Here is a 16,050-nt window from a genome sequence, read left to right on the forward strand (position 1 = left end):
TTATTGATTTTTTTGAAGTTTTTTTTGTGTCCATCTCTTCAGTTCTGCTCTGATTTTAATTATTTCTTGTCTTCTGGTAGCTTTGATTTTGCCTGATCTTGCTCCTCTAGCTTTTTTAATTGTGATGATAGGGTGCTGATTTTACATCTTTCCTTGTTTCTCATGTGAGCATTTAGTGCTATAAATTTCCCTCTAGACACTGCTTTAAATGTGGCCCAGAGATTCTGGCACATTGTGTCTTCATTCTTATTGGTTTCGAAGAACATCTTTATTTCTGGCTTCCTTTCATTATTTATCCAGTAGTCATTCAGGAGCAGGTTATTTAGTTTCCATGTAGTTGTGTGGTTTTGAGTGAGTTTCTTAATCCTGAGTTCTAATTTGATTGCACTCTGGTCTGAGAGACTGGTTGTTATGATTTCTGTTCTTTCACGTTTACTGAGGAGTGATTTACTTCCAATTATGTGGTCAATTTTAGAGCAAGTGCAATGTGGTGCTGAGAAGAATGTATATTATGTGGATTTGGGGTGGAGAGTTCTGTAGATGTGTATTAGGTTCACTTGGTCCAGATCTGCCTTCAAGTCCTGGGTACCCTTGTTAATTTTCTGTCTTGTTAACCTGTCTAATATTGACAATGGGGTGTTAAAGTCTCCCACTATTATTGTGTGGGAGTCTAAGTCTCTTTGTAAGTCATTAAGAACTTACTTTATGTATCTGGGTGCTCCTGTATTGGGTGCGTATATATGTAGGATAGTTAGCTCTTCTTGTTGCATTGATCCTTTTACCATCATGTAATGCCCTTCTTTGCTTCTTTTGATCTTTGTTGGTTTAAAGCCCATTTTATCAGAGACTAGGATTGCAATCCCTGCTTTGTTTTGTTTTGTTTTGTTTTGTTTTGTTTCGTTTTGTTTTGTTTGCTCTCCATTTGCTTGGTAAATCTTCCTCCATCCCTTTATTTTGAGTCGTGCATGTCTTTGTACATGAGATGGGTCTTCTGAATACAGCACACTGATGGGTCTTGACTTTTTATCCAATTTGTCTGTGTCTTTTGATTGGGGCATTTAGCCCATTTACATTGAAGGTTAATATTGTTATGTGTGAATCTGATCCTGCCATTTTGATACAAGGTGGTTGTTTTGCTCGTTAGTTGATGCAGTTTCTTCATTGTGTTTATGGTCTTTACCATTTGATACATTTTTGTAGTGGCTGGTACTGGTTGTTCCTTTCCATGTTTAGTGACTTTTTCAGGAGCTCTTGTAAGGCAGGCCTGATGGTGACAAAATCTCTCTGCAATTGCTTGTTCATAAAAGATTTTATTTCTCCTTCACTTACGAAGCTTAGTTTGGCTGGATATGAAATTCTAGGTTGAAAGTTCTTTTTTTAAGGATGTTCAATATTGTGCCCCACTCTCTTCTTGCTTGTAGGATTTCTGCCAAGAGATCCACTGTAAGTCTGATGGGCTTCCCTTTTTGGGTAAACTGACTTTTCTCTCTGGCTACCCTTAGCATTTTTTCATTTATTTCAACCCTGGTGAATCTGATGATCATGTGCCTTGGGGTTGCTCTTCTTGAGAAATATCTTTGTGGTGTTCTCTGTATTTCCTGTATTTTAATGTTGTCCTTCCTTGCTAGATTGGGGGAAGTTCTCCTAGATACTTTCCTGAAGAGTGTTTTACAGCTTGGATTCATTCTCCTCATGACATTCAGGTAAACAATCAAATGTAGGTTAGTTCTTTTCACATAATCCCAGATTTCTTGGAGACTTTGTTCTTTTCTTTTCACTTTTTTTTCTTTAATCTTGCCTTCTTGTTTTATTTCATTGAGTTGATCTTCAGTCTCTGATATCCTTTCTTCTGCTTGATTGATTCAGCTATTTAAAGTCATGTATGCTTCGCAAAGTTCTCATGCTGTGTTTTTCAGCTCCATCAAGTCATGTATGTTCTTCTCTAAGCTGGCTATTCTAGACAGCATTTTGTCTAACCTTTTTTCAAAGTTCTTAGTTTCTTTGTGTTGAGTTAGAACACGTTCCTTTAGCTCAAAGAAGTTTGTTATTACCCACCTTCTGAAGCCTGCTTCTGTCAATTCGTCAAACTCATTCTTCATCCAGTTTTGTTCCCTTGCTGGTGAGGAGTTGTGATCAATTCAAGGAGAAGAGGCATTCTGGTTTTTGGTAATTTCATCCTTTTTGTGCTGGTTTCTTCCCATCTTCATGGATTTATCTATCTTTGGTCTTTGAAGTTGGTGACTTTTGGATGAGGTCTCTGAGTGGACATCCTTTCTGTTGATGTTGAAGCCATTTCTTTCTGTTTTTTAGTTTTCCTTCTAACAGTCAGGCCCCTCTGCTGCAGGACTGCTGAAGGTCCAATCCAGACCCTGCTTACCTGGGAATCACTCACAGGGGCTGCAGAACAGCAAGGATTGCTGCCTGTTCCTTCCTCTGGTAGCTTTGTACCAGAAGGGTACCCACCAGATGTCAGCCAGAGCTCTCCTGTATAAGGTGTCTGTTTGGATATACAGGGGTCAGGGAGCTGCTTGAGGAGGCAGCCTGTCCCTTATCAGAGCTCAAGTGCTGAGTTCGGAGCTCCATTGCTCCCTTCAGAGCTACTGGGCAGGGACATTTAAGTCTGGTCCAGTGGAACTCACACCTGCCCCTTTCCCCAGGTACTGTATCCCAGGAAGGTGGGGCCTTATTTATAAGTTCCTGACCGGATGCTGCCTTTTTTCAGGGATGCCCTGCACAGCAAGGAGGGAATCTAGTCACAGTCTGTCTGTAGAGGCATTGCTGAGCTGCCACAGGGCTCTGTCCAGATGCTGTTTAAACTTCCTTGTGATTTTGTTTACACAGGTAAGGTTAAAACTGCCTTCCTAATGGAAGACTGCCTCAGTAATGGCAGACTGCCTCAGTAATGGTGGATTGCCTCAGTAATGGCAGATGCACTTCCCCCCACCGAGCTCAAACATCCCAAGTCAAACTGCTGTGCTGGCTGCCTAACTCTCAAGCCAGTGGGTTTCCGTTTGCTGGTCTTTGTGGGGGTGAGACTCACAGAGCCAGATCACTTGGCTCCCTGCCTTCAGCCCCCTTTTTCTTCAGGGGAATGGGTGGCTCTGTCTCACAGGCATTCCAGGCACCAGTTAAAATGACCGCCCAGATTTGTGCTGGAAACCTGAAGTGCCAGCTGAAACAGTTGCCCAGATTTGTACTGGAAACCCATGGTGCTTGTAGGCACGGCAAGAACCTCCTGGTCTGTGGGCTGTAAAGACCGTGGGAGAAGTGCAGTATTTGAACCAGAGTGCCAGAGGGGCCGGAAAAGTCCCCGATGTCCTCCGTTGGGTAGGGTGGGTCCTTTGGCCCATTGCACTTCCTGGGTGAGGCAGCACCCCACGCTGCCTCGGTTTGCCCTCCTTGGGCTGCACCCAATGTCCAACCAGTCCCCTTGAGATGAACCTTGTACCTCAATTGGAAATGTGGAGATCACTCGCCTTCTGTGTCACTGTAGCTGGGAACTGCGCTCCGGAGCTGTTCCTGTTTGGCCATCTTGGTGGCAGTCATAATTGCCTATTTTGGACATTTCCTATCAATAGAATTATTTTACAACTGGCTTCCTTTACTTATTTTAATGTTTTCAAAGTTGATTCATGTTGTAACATGTATCAGAATTTTATTCTTTTTCTGGCTGAATAATATTCCATTGTATGGATACACAGTAGACTTCTTATCTGGAGGGAATATGTTCCAAGCCTCCAAGTGGATGCCTGAAACCTCAGTAGTACCGAACCCAATTGCCATCAGTCAGAACATTTTTCAATTGATAACTTCTATCCACAAATTTAATACCTTTTCCACCTTAACTAAGCACTTAACAGGCACTATGGCCATAACTTGCAGTTTGAGGTATGACAGCAAAACTAGCACAAATTTCTTCTTCCTTCTTCACAATTTCACAGATAGAAGATTCATTCTTCTCATAAATCTTAGCAATCTCAGCATACAACTTTTTTTCTTTCTGTATCGAGTCAATGATACTTTTTACCTTTTCAGTTAAAAGAGGCACTTGATGGATTCTCTTTGGTATATCTAAATCAGCATGACTAATCTTGCATTTTGGAGCCATTATTAAGTAAAATAAGGATGACTTAAACATAAGCACTGTGATGCCTGAGACAACTACTAAGTGACTAGCAGGCAGGTAACATACAGTGTGGAGACGCTAGACAAAGTGATGATTCACATCCCAGGCAGTACAGAATGAGATGACACCAGATTTAATTACACTCAGAATGATATATAATTTAAAATGTAGGAATTGCTTATTTCTAGAATTTTCCATTTAATATATTCAGACTGTCATTTACACAGGTAACTGCAGCCATAGAGAGCAAAATCACAGATAAAGTGGCACTGCTTACCACATTTTGTTTATCCATTCACCAATTGATAGACATGTTGTTTTCATCTTTTGGCTGTTGTTAATCAAGCTGCTATTAATCTCCATGTACAACTCTTTTGTGTGTATATGTTTTCATTTCTCTTGGCTGTATATCAAGGAATGGAATACTGGATCATTCATTTTGAGAAATTGCCAAACTGTTTTCCAAAGCAGTTGTTCCATTTATAATTCCATGAGCAGTTATGAAGGTTCTCTTCACATCAGTGTTAGCACTTGTTATTGTCTGTATTTAGTCATCCTAAATAGCCATCCTTAACCACAGGGAGTGAAGTGGTATCTCATTATTGTTTAATTTGCATTTCTCTGTTGACAAATGATGTTGAACATCTTTTAATATGCTTATTAGCTTTTTGTATACTTTGGAGAAATGTCTATTCAGATCTTTTAACCATTTTTAATTGGGGCAGTCTTCTTTTTATTGTTCAGTTATAAGAGTACTTTATATATTCTGTATACAAGTCCTTTATGAAATCAATGATTTGCAGACATTTTCTCCTATTCTGAAGGCTGTCTTTTTCTTGATGATGTACCTTAAAACACAAAAGTCTTATATTTTGATGTCCTATATTTTTTTCTTTTGTTGCTTGTGCTTTTGTGTTATATTTAAGAAACTATTTTCTAATCCAAGATCACAAATATTTAGTCCTATGTGTTTTTCTAAAGGTTTTAAAGTTTTAGCTCTCACATTTAAGTCTATGGCTCATCTGAGTTAATTTTTATTATGTGTCATGAGAAAGAGATTCCCCAACTAATGGCTGCGAGCCAACTTGTGCTATCTCTCAGCTTCAGGACTCTTCTTCCTGGTAGCCAGCCAGCTTTTTTTCCTGGCAGATTCCTATTGCACGCAAAGGGCTTTTTCTCACTACTAACACTAAATCTCTTTTTCATAACTTTGTCAAAATATGACTCAACTAAAACCTGATGACCTTGGGTTTTTTTGTTTTGTTTTCAGAGGAGTAGAAGAAAAATCCCTGGAGCTGATCGGTGCTGCAGTGCATCCTTCTAACTTCGAAGAGAAATGGTAATAACACAGCTTACTGCTGCCACCTGCCGTCAAGCATGGTTCAGACAATAACTGGTGGCCCCAGAAGTTAGTTGCCAGGCTTAGCAAACTTAAATAATTTAGGAACTGGGTAGGCAGTAGGAGTGAGTAAAAGGTGCTGGTTAGGAACTATGTTGAATTGGCTAGCACCGGCCCAAATAAAGTAAGCAATAGTGCTTTACCTTTAAAGAATTATCACAGCAAAGGAACACTGATCCAGTAAGGACAGATCTTGAGGTTTTTGGTAGTGGTGGTTTTTTTTTCTTTTTCTTTTTTTAGATAATCCAGAAATCTAGATTTTTTAAAAGTCAGCTTTCCCAATTTTTAACTGACAATTTAAACATATGTAAGGATAATTAGACCAAGCAAAGCAAGTCTCTAGGATAACGGTTTGCAACATCTCTCTCCTGTAACAGTCCCAAGGACTGTTTTAATAAATATGGGATTCAAAATTAAAAGCTACTTGCTCTGATGAAGTTCAAGTGACATTAGTGATGGCCCAGCATCTTCAGGCTGTCTGACTCAGCAATCTGAAGACCCAGGCTTCCTTTAGGGCAGGGACCAAGTCTTCTGCACCTTTGTATTCCCAGGAGAAGCTGGTGCTCAATCAACACAAGATAAATGAACAGGTTTGTGCTTTGGCCCTGCCACTGTACAGCTATATGAACTTGAGCAAATCAGTTAGCTTCTTTGGGTGTCCATTTCATCATCTATAAAATGAGAATTATGAGTCTCTACTTTGGTGAAAGTGGTCTTGTTTCAAAGGTGACTGAATAATCGAATGTTTACATTCTCCAAGAAGAGGTTTTTGAGCATACACTGGGTTAACTGCAGCCCAGAGATCCTCAGATTTCAAGAAACCCAATGCCATGCTAAAAACAACTCTTAGGAAAATCAGCCTCAGAATAATTTGACACAGACTGAAAGTTGAAGTGTTTCAAATTGAACATAAATTATGGTAAATTGGATGATTAAGGCTAAGTCCACAACTTTGCCTTCATTCACTATTCAAAACCCTCTGCCTAATTATTTTTATAAAATGTGAACATTTTTGATCTTTAAAATGCCATAAATTGTGGCAATTGTGAGGGGGGGCAAGTGTCAAGATGGAAAGATGAGTGAGTTGTAAACCAGATGCAATGTCCCCCAAAATTACCACACTCATGTTGCTGTGGAGCCTTGTTAAAATACGAATTCCCAGGCACCAAGCCTCAAAATTATGATTTAGTACGTCAGGTTGGATAGAATTTGTTTTATCCGTACTTCACAAGGCCCCCAAGTGATTCATATGATCAGGCAAGTTTGGAAAACTCTGAAGAGGACTTGATTTCTCATCTTGAGTCTAGGCTAGTAACATAAATTTATAGAAGTTCTCTGAGTTTCCTTGTCTCTAATAAAATGAGAATCTGAATTACCAGATTTATCTTTGATTACCATGTTTTAAGGTTTCTTTAAGATCTAAAAAATCTATATAATGTGTTCATAAATCATATATCTGAAAAAAGACTAGCATACTCATTCCCTCATCCCTTTTATTCCTACTATTTCAGAAGCCTCACATCTCTAAAAAAGGAAAACCCATTTTGATCAGTGTCATGTTCTTGAAGACCTCTATTTAGACTTTTAATATTTTTTTCAGAAAGACTGTGCATTCAGAAAGTAGTCCTAACTCCAGACATAAACTGGCAAGATTAAAGAAAATGACATTTATTAGACAACTTTAAACTTGTGTCTTATTACTAAACCATAGACAATAAAGAATATTACTGGTTACATTAAAATATTTTATTTTGTAAATATATTACATAATGTGGAACTTTTGATGGTGATAGAAGTGTTGGTATGTTAAATATAAACATTTTAAGCATCTCACAATGTTAAGACGGTGTTTTGACATGTTTTTATTATTTTCTTTTAATATACCATGAGCTTGTAAAATAACAGTGATGAGCTAGGCATCTTTGGAACTCCAAGAGTCTCTGTATCTAATTAGATACTGGAAACTTTCATCCTCTCATCCAAATCTAATTGTTGCACTCATACTCTTATCCCATTACTTCTAGGACCCTTATCCAAGATTTATTGCAGTGTCTCCTTTTTTAGGATCTCACCTATGTAACTTTTTCTTCTTGATCTTCTTCAAGCAATCCTCTTTCTCCTCTAGTCCCCTAACTGGGGTTTTCCCAAGGATTCAGTTATAGCCAGTGCTCACAAACTCCGGTTCTTACAGGGCCAGGCAGTAGACATAAATGACTCAGCATCTGCTGGTGGTTTCTACTCATATGTCCCACCCACCTTCATTTAATACATCTACAAAGAAACTCAGCAACTTCTTTTTTTTTTTTTTTTTTTTTTTTTTTTTTTTTTTTTTTTTTTTTTCTTGAAACGGCGTTTAGCTCTTGTTACCAGGCTGGAGTGCGATGGCCCGATCTCGGCTCACCGCAACCTCCGCCTCCTGAGTTCAAGCAATTCTCCTGCCTCAGCCTCCCTAGTAGCTGGGATTACAGGCATGTGCTACCATGCCCAGCTAATTTTTTTTTGTATTTTTAGTAGAGACAGGGTTTCACCATGTTGACCAGGATGGTCTCGATCTCTTGACTTCATCATCTACCCGCCTCAGCCTCCCAAAGTGCTGGGATTATAGGCGTGAACCACTGCACCCGGCTGCCCAGCAATTTCTTTTGAAGCAGTTCTCAATCCACTCCTGCTTTATATATATTTTCTGTCAATGACATAATAATTCTCCTAATCCATCAATCTAGGATGACTGAAGTGTCCTGACAGAAATAGTCAGAAAAAAGTTGAGCTAGTGACATGAGCATGATAGTGATACTGCCACAGATCTAGTCAGGATCCAGGATGAGGCAGGAAGCAACCATCATAGTAATGGGCAATATCAGGTCCGCGTAAGTCATGGCAGCAAAGCATGACTAAGTCGAATTTAGGTAAGTTATATAAAACTAAAAAGATGCCCCAAAGCCAGGGGAGGCTCAAGCACGTCTGTTCATAGCACCAAGAAAAGCTCTAAGGAAATAGTTGCTTCAACTAAATTATGCAGTTATCTTTCAATTAGGGCAGTTCAGGACTGCTGGCTGACCTAAATCCCAGAGAAGGACACTTCAGTGAATGATTATGACTTTTCTGGTCACCAACTCCTTTGAGAATCTGATGAAAGCTGTAGAATATAAAAATACAGATATTAATATATTCATTATTATTTGGAGTTATAGACGTTTTATGAACCAATTGATCGTATTCATAGACCCCAAGCTAAAAACCTCTGCCACGTGCCTTAAAAGACCTTGGCTAAATAGAGCAATGCTGAATCTCCTTGGGAGTAGGGAGGGTTGAGGAAGGAATACTCCTTGCTTAGATGACTGAGCTTACTATCACAAGTTCCTATGTCTTCCATGTTCTCTCTCCTGATAGAGTCTGTTAAGCTGGACTGCCAAATATATTAAAGGAAAGTCTCATGCCTGATATTGTCAAGTTTTCCATTTGGCGAATATTATTAATTGACCATAAATCTTATGATTTATGTACGAACTCTCAATTCTACTTCATGTGGTCTATATGTCTATTGTTATGTCAGTACCATGCTATCTTGATTACTGTAGCTTTGTAGTAAGCCTTGAAATCAAGAAGTATGAGTCCTACGATTTTGTTTTTCTTTCTTAGAAGTGTTTTAACTAATTTGGTCCCTTGTATTTCCACATAAAATTTAGGATCAGCTTGTCGATTTCTGTTTTAAAAAAAGGGGGGCAGATGTGATTTTCATAGGAAATGTGTACAATCCATAGATCAGATAGGGGAGTATTACCATCTTAGCAATATTAAACCTCCCAATCCATAAACATGGGATGTCTTTTCATTTATTTAGATCTTCCTCTAATTTCTTTCAATGATGTGTTGTTGCTTTCTGTGTACACATCTTGAACTTCTGTTAAATCTATTTCTAAGTGTTTCATTCCTTTTCATGCCATTATAAATGGAATTGTTTTCTTTATTTTCCTCTTGGATTGTTCATTACTAATCTATGGAGGCACAATTTATTTTTTTATTTTTATTTTTATTTTTTTTTTCCGAGACGGAGTTTCGCTCTTGTTACCCAGGCTGGAGTGCAATGGCGCGATCTCGGCTCACCGCAACCTCCGCCTCCTGGGTTCAGGCAATTCTCCTGCCTCAGCCTCCTGAGTAGCTGGGATTACAGGCACGCACAACCATGCCCAGCTAATTTTTTGTATTTTTAGTAGAGACGGGGTTTCACCTTGTTGACCAGGATGGTCTCGATCTCTTGACCTCGTGATCTGCCCGCCTCGGCCTCCCAAAGTGCTGGGATTACAGGCTAGAGCCACCGCGCCCGGCCACAATTTATTTTTATATTTTGACTTTTATTCTAAAACCTTTCTGAACTCAATTATTAGTTTTAATAGTTTTTTAAATAAATGTTATTGCTTATATTTGAGGTACAAAACATGATGTTATGGGATATGTATAGACAGAAAAACAGTTACTATAGTGAAGCAAATTAACATACCTATTATCGCATGTAGTTACTCTTATATTTGTGTGACAAGAGCAACTAAAATCTATTTATTTAATAAAAACTCTAATACAATTTTATTAACTATAGTGTTTATGTTGTATATTCACTATCTCAAGTTGTTCATCCTACATGTCTGCTACTTTGTATCCTTTGAATTATATCTCCCCACCCCTAGTAACCACTGTTTTATTCTCTTTTGCCATATATTTGACCTTTTAAAAAAAGATTTCACATATAAGTGAGATCATGCAATATTTTTTCTTTCTATGTCTGGCTTCTTTCACTTAGCATAATGTACATATTGTGGCAAATGGCAGAGTCTCTTTTTTATGGCTGAATAGTACTCCATTGTGTATGTGTACCACATTTTCTTTACTCATTTATCTATTGATAGACACTTAGGTTGTTTCCATATTTTGGCTATTACAAAAGATGCTGCTATTAACATGAGAGTGTAGATATCTTTCTGATGTGATGATTTCATCTCCCTTGAGTTAATACCCAGGAGTAGGATTGTTAGGTCATATGGTAGTTCTGTTTTTAATTTCTTTAGGAATCTCCATGCCGATTCTCATAATGGCTGCACCAACCTATATTCTCACCAACAGTATACAAGGGTTCTCCTTTCTTCACACTGTCACCAAGATTTGTTATCGCTCATCTTTTTTATTATAGCCATCCTAGTGAGTATGAGGTGATATCTCATAGTGTTTTGGATTTGCAGTTCTTTGATGATTAGTGATGTTGAGCAATTTTTCATATACCTGTTGGCCATTTTAATGCTTTTTATTACACTTTAAGTTCTGGGGTACATGTGCAGATTGTGCAGGATTGTTACATAGGTATACACACACCATGGTGGTTTGCTGCATCCCATCCCCCCATCATTTACATTAGGTATTTTATGTTTTCTTATGAGAAATGTCTATTCTTCTTTGGGGAAATGTCTGTTCAGGTTCATTGCAAGATTTAGTCATTTTTAATAGGTTCCTTAGGATTTTCTATATTTAAGAACATGTAATCTGTAAATAAAGATAGTTTTACTTCTTCCTTTCCAATCTAGATGCCTTTTACTTCATTTTCTTGCTTAATGGCCCTGGCTACAACCTCCAATACAATGTTAAATTGGAGACAAGAGTGGACATACTTATCTTTTTCCTAATTCCAAATGAAAAGAATCTAGTCTTTTATCCTTAAGTGTGATGCTAACTGTGGGTTTTTCATATATGTCCTTTAACAGATTGAGGAATTTCTTTTATGCTTCTAGTTTGTGATTTTTTTTTATCAAGGAAAAGGTGTTGGATTTTGCCAACTACTTTTTCTGTGCCGACTGAAATGATTAATGCCACCTATAGACATCCCACTCCTGAGCTTTTCCTTTTATGTTTTTATGTCAATTTATTGTTTTTGCCCATTGTTATCATTGCCACGGGCAACTTCAATGTTAAAGAATTGCTACTGGTTGTTTTAGACAAATGCTCTGAGGAAAAGTCAGGTGAATTAAAGAGAAACTCTGTGACTAGGGGTTTCCAGGAAACTGCCAGACCAGTCAAATAATGACAATTCTCTGTGGATGAGGCTTTGGAAGTGTTCTAATCCCATTCTGACCACTCAGTTGACTGCAAGACTGCTGGTTTTCCGTGTGATTGTGAGTTACTGGTTTTCAGGGTTACCACAGAAGTGAGGAGAGAGACTGGGCATAGAATTAGTTAAAATGCAAGAAAGCTTCCTGGTCTTACTAAAATTCAGATGATTTTCTCTAATAAGCTCTGTGAATTGATGCAAGTCCTTGGTTAATTTCTAAGCGAGGCTGATGTTGAACACTGGCTCAGATTATAGCTATCATTTTTTAAAGTCTGCATTGCTTATTCTAGTATGCTAGTTCTTCTATCTTGTGGTAGTGAGAGATAAAAGAGAGAAGGGGACAGTGGGTACACTGGAAGTGTATTTGTAACTGCTGGCATCATCACCAATACTAATACCATATAATGCACAAATTGAAAACAATGTCATATTTCCTGAAATTTGCTGTCTGATACCTTGTAAGTGACCAATAAGGCACTGAGCTCATAACCCAGAATGCTAAAGACAGATCATCTCAAAAGAAAAATGTATTTGAAGGGCACTGGTTATATCTTCTAAACCTTGAAGCTTTTCATTATTTTTGAAGACTGAGTTTTTCCGTGAGCTTACTCATCCTCAGTGATTTCAGTACCTCCCCGAATCAGTGACACTATGCTACAGTTTGTTTTTATTTCAAAAAATACTCATGTGATATTTCTGTTCACGTTGGCCCTGGAAAACTTCAAATGCATAGACAACATAAAATACTAGCAAAAAGATCATGACATACACTTTTCCTACAAACTGGAATGATTATGCAGTAAGAGCTATTTCAAAAGATAAAGTCTTTTTTTCTTAGTTTATTTTACCTTTAACTGAAACTCATCAGAAAAATAACTATTTCTACTTGCTCTTCATTTGGTCATATGTTGGCATGATTTCAGCTGGTAGAGGGTCATGATTTTTTTCAAAAATAGCTTTCGAAACTTTAAAGCATTATACAAATTGTAATATAGGAAATTCTTCTTATGGAAAAATTAAAGAATTCTTTGATGGGGATGGCATCTTTCTACCCCATCTAGAATTAAAACACAATGACTAATTAATGTAAGAAATTTATATTTGATGTCAGAGTAGGTAATATTAGTCTCATTTTATAATTGAAGGAATTGTGGCCAAGAAGTCAAGTGATTTAGCAGAGTTCTCATATATCCTATATGACAGACTTAGCCAGCACCAATACCCAGGCATGCTGACAACTGGTTCCATGAACTTTTCATGATGTCAGCTGCCTCCTTCAAGTAGTTAATAGAAACAAATTTCACTCATATTCTATCCTAGCCCCTTTAATAAATTTAACTAACAATATCTATGAATCCCTCAGCATCCATTCCAGTCTCTGGCTTAATGTATTGTAGATTTGCTGTTTATCTACAGCATAGAATTTATACATAGTATTTCCTACTCTAGGAACTGAATGCTTGAGTGTTTCAATTATTGCACTGACAGAAGATTGAATATATTTTCTTTGATGGGGAAGTAAAACCTTATTTTTTTCAGCAAGTTTAAATTTTACAGTGAATTACAGGTCAATGAAAACACTTCCTGTCTAAACAGAGCTGCTTCTTCTCTAAAGCACTCTTACGGTTTTCCAAAACAGCACTGCTCCAACTTCCTCATTATAATAATTGATGTTATTTGATGTTGTTGATATCTTATACACATTATGGCATTTAGATTTCCATCCACCAGCTTATAAACTCAGAAGATCAGGTGCCACACCTGTTTTTGTTCACCATCATACTCCTAGATCCTAGAGCAGAGCAAGGCACAGAATAGGTACTCAAATTTGTTGATTAGATAGATGAATTAATTACTTAAACAATGGGGGAAAACATGCTTAGCTGGATGCAGTGGCTCATGCCTATAATCCAAGCACTTTGGGAGGCCGAGGCAGGCAGATCACCTGATATCAGGAGTTCGAGACCAGACTGGCTAACATAGTGAAACCCTGTCTCTACTAAAAATACAAAAATTAGCCTGGCATGGTGGCATACGCCTGTAATCTCAGCTACTCAGGAGGCTGAGGCAGGAGAATCACTTGAGTCCAGGAGGTGGAGGTTGCAGTGAGCCAAGATGATGCCATTGCACTCCAGCCTGGGCAACAAGAGTGAAACTCCAACTCAAAAACAAAACAAAACAAACAAACAAAGAAACAAAATGTTCACTAAATTTGTAAATAAAACCACATTAGGATAGGAAGTTAGTGTCTTAAAATACACAGTAATAATTTTATGTGACCATGACAAATGGGAGAAATGACCAGAAATGAAACAAAGCAAGCATTGACAAGGCAAGACAAGTAACTTTTCAGAAATGATTGTTAATACTATAAATGTGGTAAAAACATACTTGTATTGCCTTCATACTTAGGCACGACATTTCCAGAGGAAGAGTGACAAAACTGAGGGTATTTGGTGGGGAAGAGAAAAATGAACTATCTAAAAACCAGGTCCACACACAGACTGGTTAAAGGACTTGCAGACGCTTAACCTAGGGAACAGAAAACTTAGAGGGTGTGTAAGAGCAAACCAAATATTTGGAGGTCTGTTATGTTGTAGAGGGATTGCATTGGTTAGTAGATGGTGTACAGATTGCCCCCATCCCACTCCTATCCCCACAGCAGATATCACAACATTTTTCCCATTGTAATCTAGGCAATACATATCAATTGATGTAAATTGGTAAATTAAGTGGAACTGTCAAAGATTAATTAAGCAACAAACTTTTATACTGTATATAAAATTCAGGAAAGCCATTTTTATTTCCAAGGCAGTAGGAAAATGAAATTTTATCTTAACTTCAACTGTAGTATCTAGATAAACTGACCTTTTATAGGCTTTGAACACAATGCTTTCTTTAACAAAGCTTGCACAAGTTTACTTTGTATGTTTTATATTAGCCAACACAATTTTTAAAACAATTCAAAGTAGTATTGCCCCAAACTGTAGATCTTCAGATAGCACTCTCTGATTATACAGGCATTATAGAGCATGCCTTTCTTGCTGACAAACTACTTCAGTTCTTATCTTGTACTCCTGTAGTTTTGCCTACTAAAGTAGTCCACTCTCCCATACCTAATGCTTTAACGCTTTTTATCGGTAGCTCTGGTAAAAATGGAAAAGTGGCTGTCTGGTGGAAACCACGTAATTCCCTCGTGTGATCTGGATTTACTAGCACTGAGAGAACTGAGGTTGGAGCCCTAATATTAGCCCTGGAAACTGCTTCCGTTCAGCCCATCAATATTGTTAGTGACACTGCTTACTCTGTTTATTTACTGTAGAACGTTGAGACAGTCTCCATTAAATCTACTCTTGAGTCTACCCTGTGTGCCCTTTTTCTTCAACTTCAGCAATTGCTAGATCAATGTATGCATCCTATTTTTATCACACATATTCAAGCCCCACCACTCAATGCCTGACCCACCGGCTATGGCAATGATCAAGTAGACCCTGTAAGTTATGACATCACTGCTTGACCAAGCCACACAATCACATCAATTTTTCCACCAAAATTGGAGAAACTTAACTAGACAAGTTCAGCTTACCTAACGACTAGCTAAACAAATTATCCTGCAGTGCCCAGATTGCAAGCTCACAGGCACATACCCTCCTTCAACAGGTATTAACCCTCAAGGACTAGAGCCTAATCAGTTATGGCAAAGAGATGTTACACACGTCCCTGAATTTGGAAAACTAAGATACGTACATGTATCTGTTAATACCAATTCTCACCTAATTAGTGCACATGCTCTTCCTGGAGAGTCCACCTGATATGTTATTAAACATCTTTTTTTAACTTTTGCATTTATGGGATGGCCCACAAAAATTAAAATGATAATGGCCTGGCTTATGCCAGCTCACAATTTCAGTAATTTTGTCACACATGGAACATCCAACATTCTACAGGCATCCCATGGTAAAATGTGCCCACTCCACCCTTAAAAATATGCTCAGAAAACAAAAAAGGGTAATATGAGTAAGGAGCTGGTAACACTACTAGCACAAACCTTATTTGCCGTTAATTTTTAAAATTGAAGTGATAAATTTCAATCAGCTATAGAAAAGCACTTTGCTAAAACCTCTCAAGACATAAAACCCACAGTTTTATGGAAAGATGTGAATAGTAATGTATGATGTACTCCAAATGATTTGCTAACATGGGGAAGAGGATATGTTTGTGTTCACATCCCCTCAGATCCTCTTTGGATTCCAGCACAATGCATCGAACCATACCATGGCGTGGCTAGGACCCAACCCGGTACAAGAAATGAAGGAAATGACCCTGTAGGACCCACAGACCCATATGATGCAGCTTCATTGGATGACACAATCCCCAGACATTACCTGGGGGATGCTGAAGAAAACAACTAAGGTGGCTGAGTTAATCCTGCTC

General features: G+C 38.1%; 1 protein-coding gene across 7 annotated transcripts in view; it reads left to right on the plus strand.

Annotated features, from left to right (window-relative positions):
* The window catches only part of RAB9B (RAB9B, member RAS oncogene family), a 60,539-nt gene that overhangs the window by 30,303 nt on the left and 14,186 nt on the right, over window positions 1-16,050 (plus strand). For 6 of the 7 annotated variants that reach the window (XM_074392084.1, XM_074392088.1, XM_074392083.1 and 3 more), the window contains one exon: window positions 5,397-5,465. The gene's annotated coding sequence lies outside the window, so the exon portion shown is untranslated. Of the gene's footprint in view, window positions 1-2,743; window positions 2,842-5,396; window positions 5,466-16,050 lie in introns of those variants that run through there. The other variant, XM_074392086.1, reaches the window with a different exon arrangement.

The sequence above is a fragment of the Saimiri boliviensis genome, chromosome X (assembly GCF_048565385.1).
Source record: "Saimiri boliviensis isolate mSaiBol1 chromosome X, mSaiBol1.pri, whole genome shotgun sequence".
Lineage (NCBI taxonomy): Eukaryota > Metazoa > Chordata > Mammalia > Primates > Cebidae > Saimiri > Saimiri boliviensis.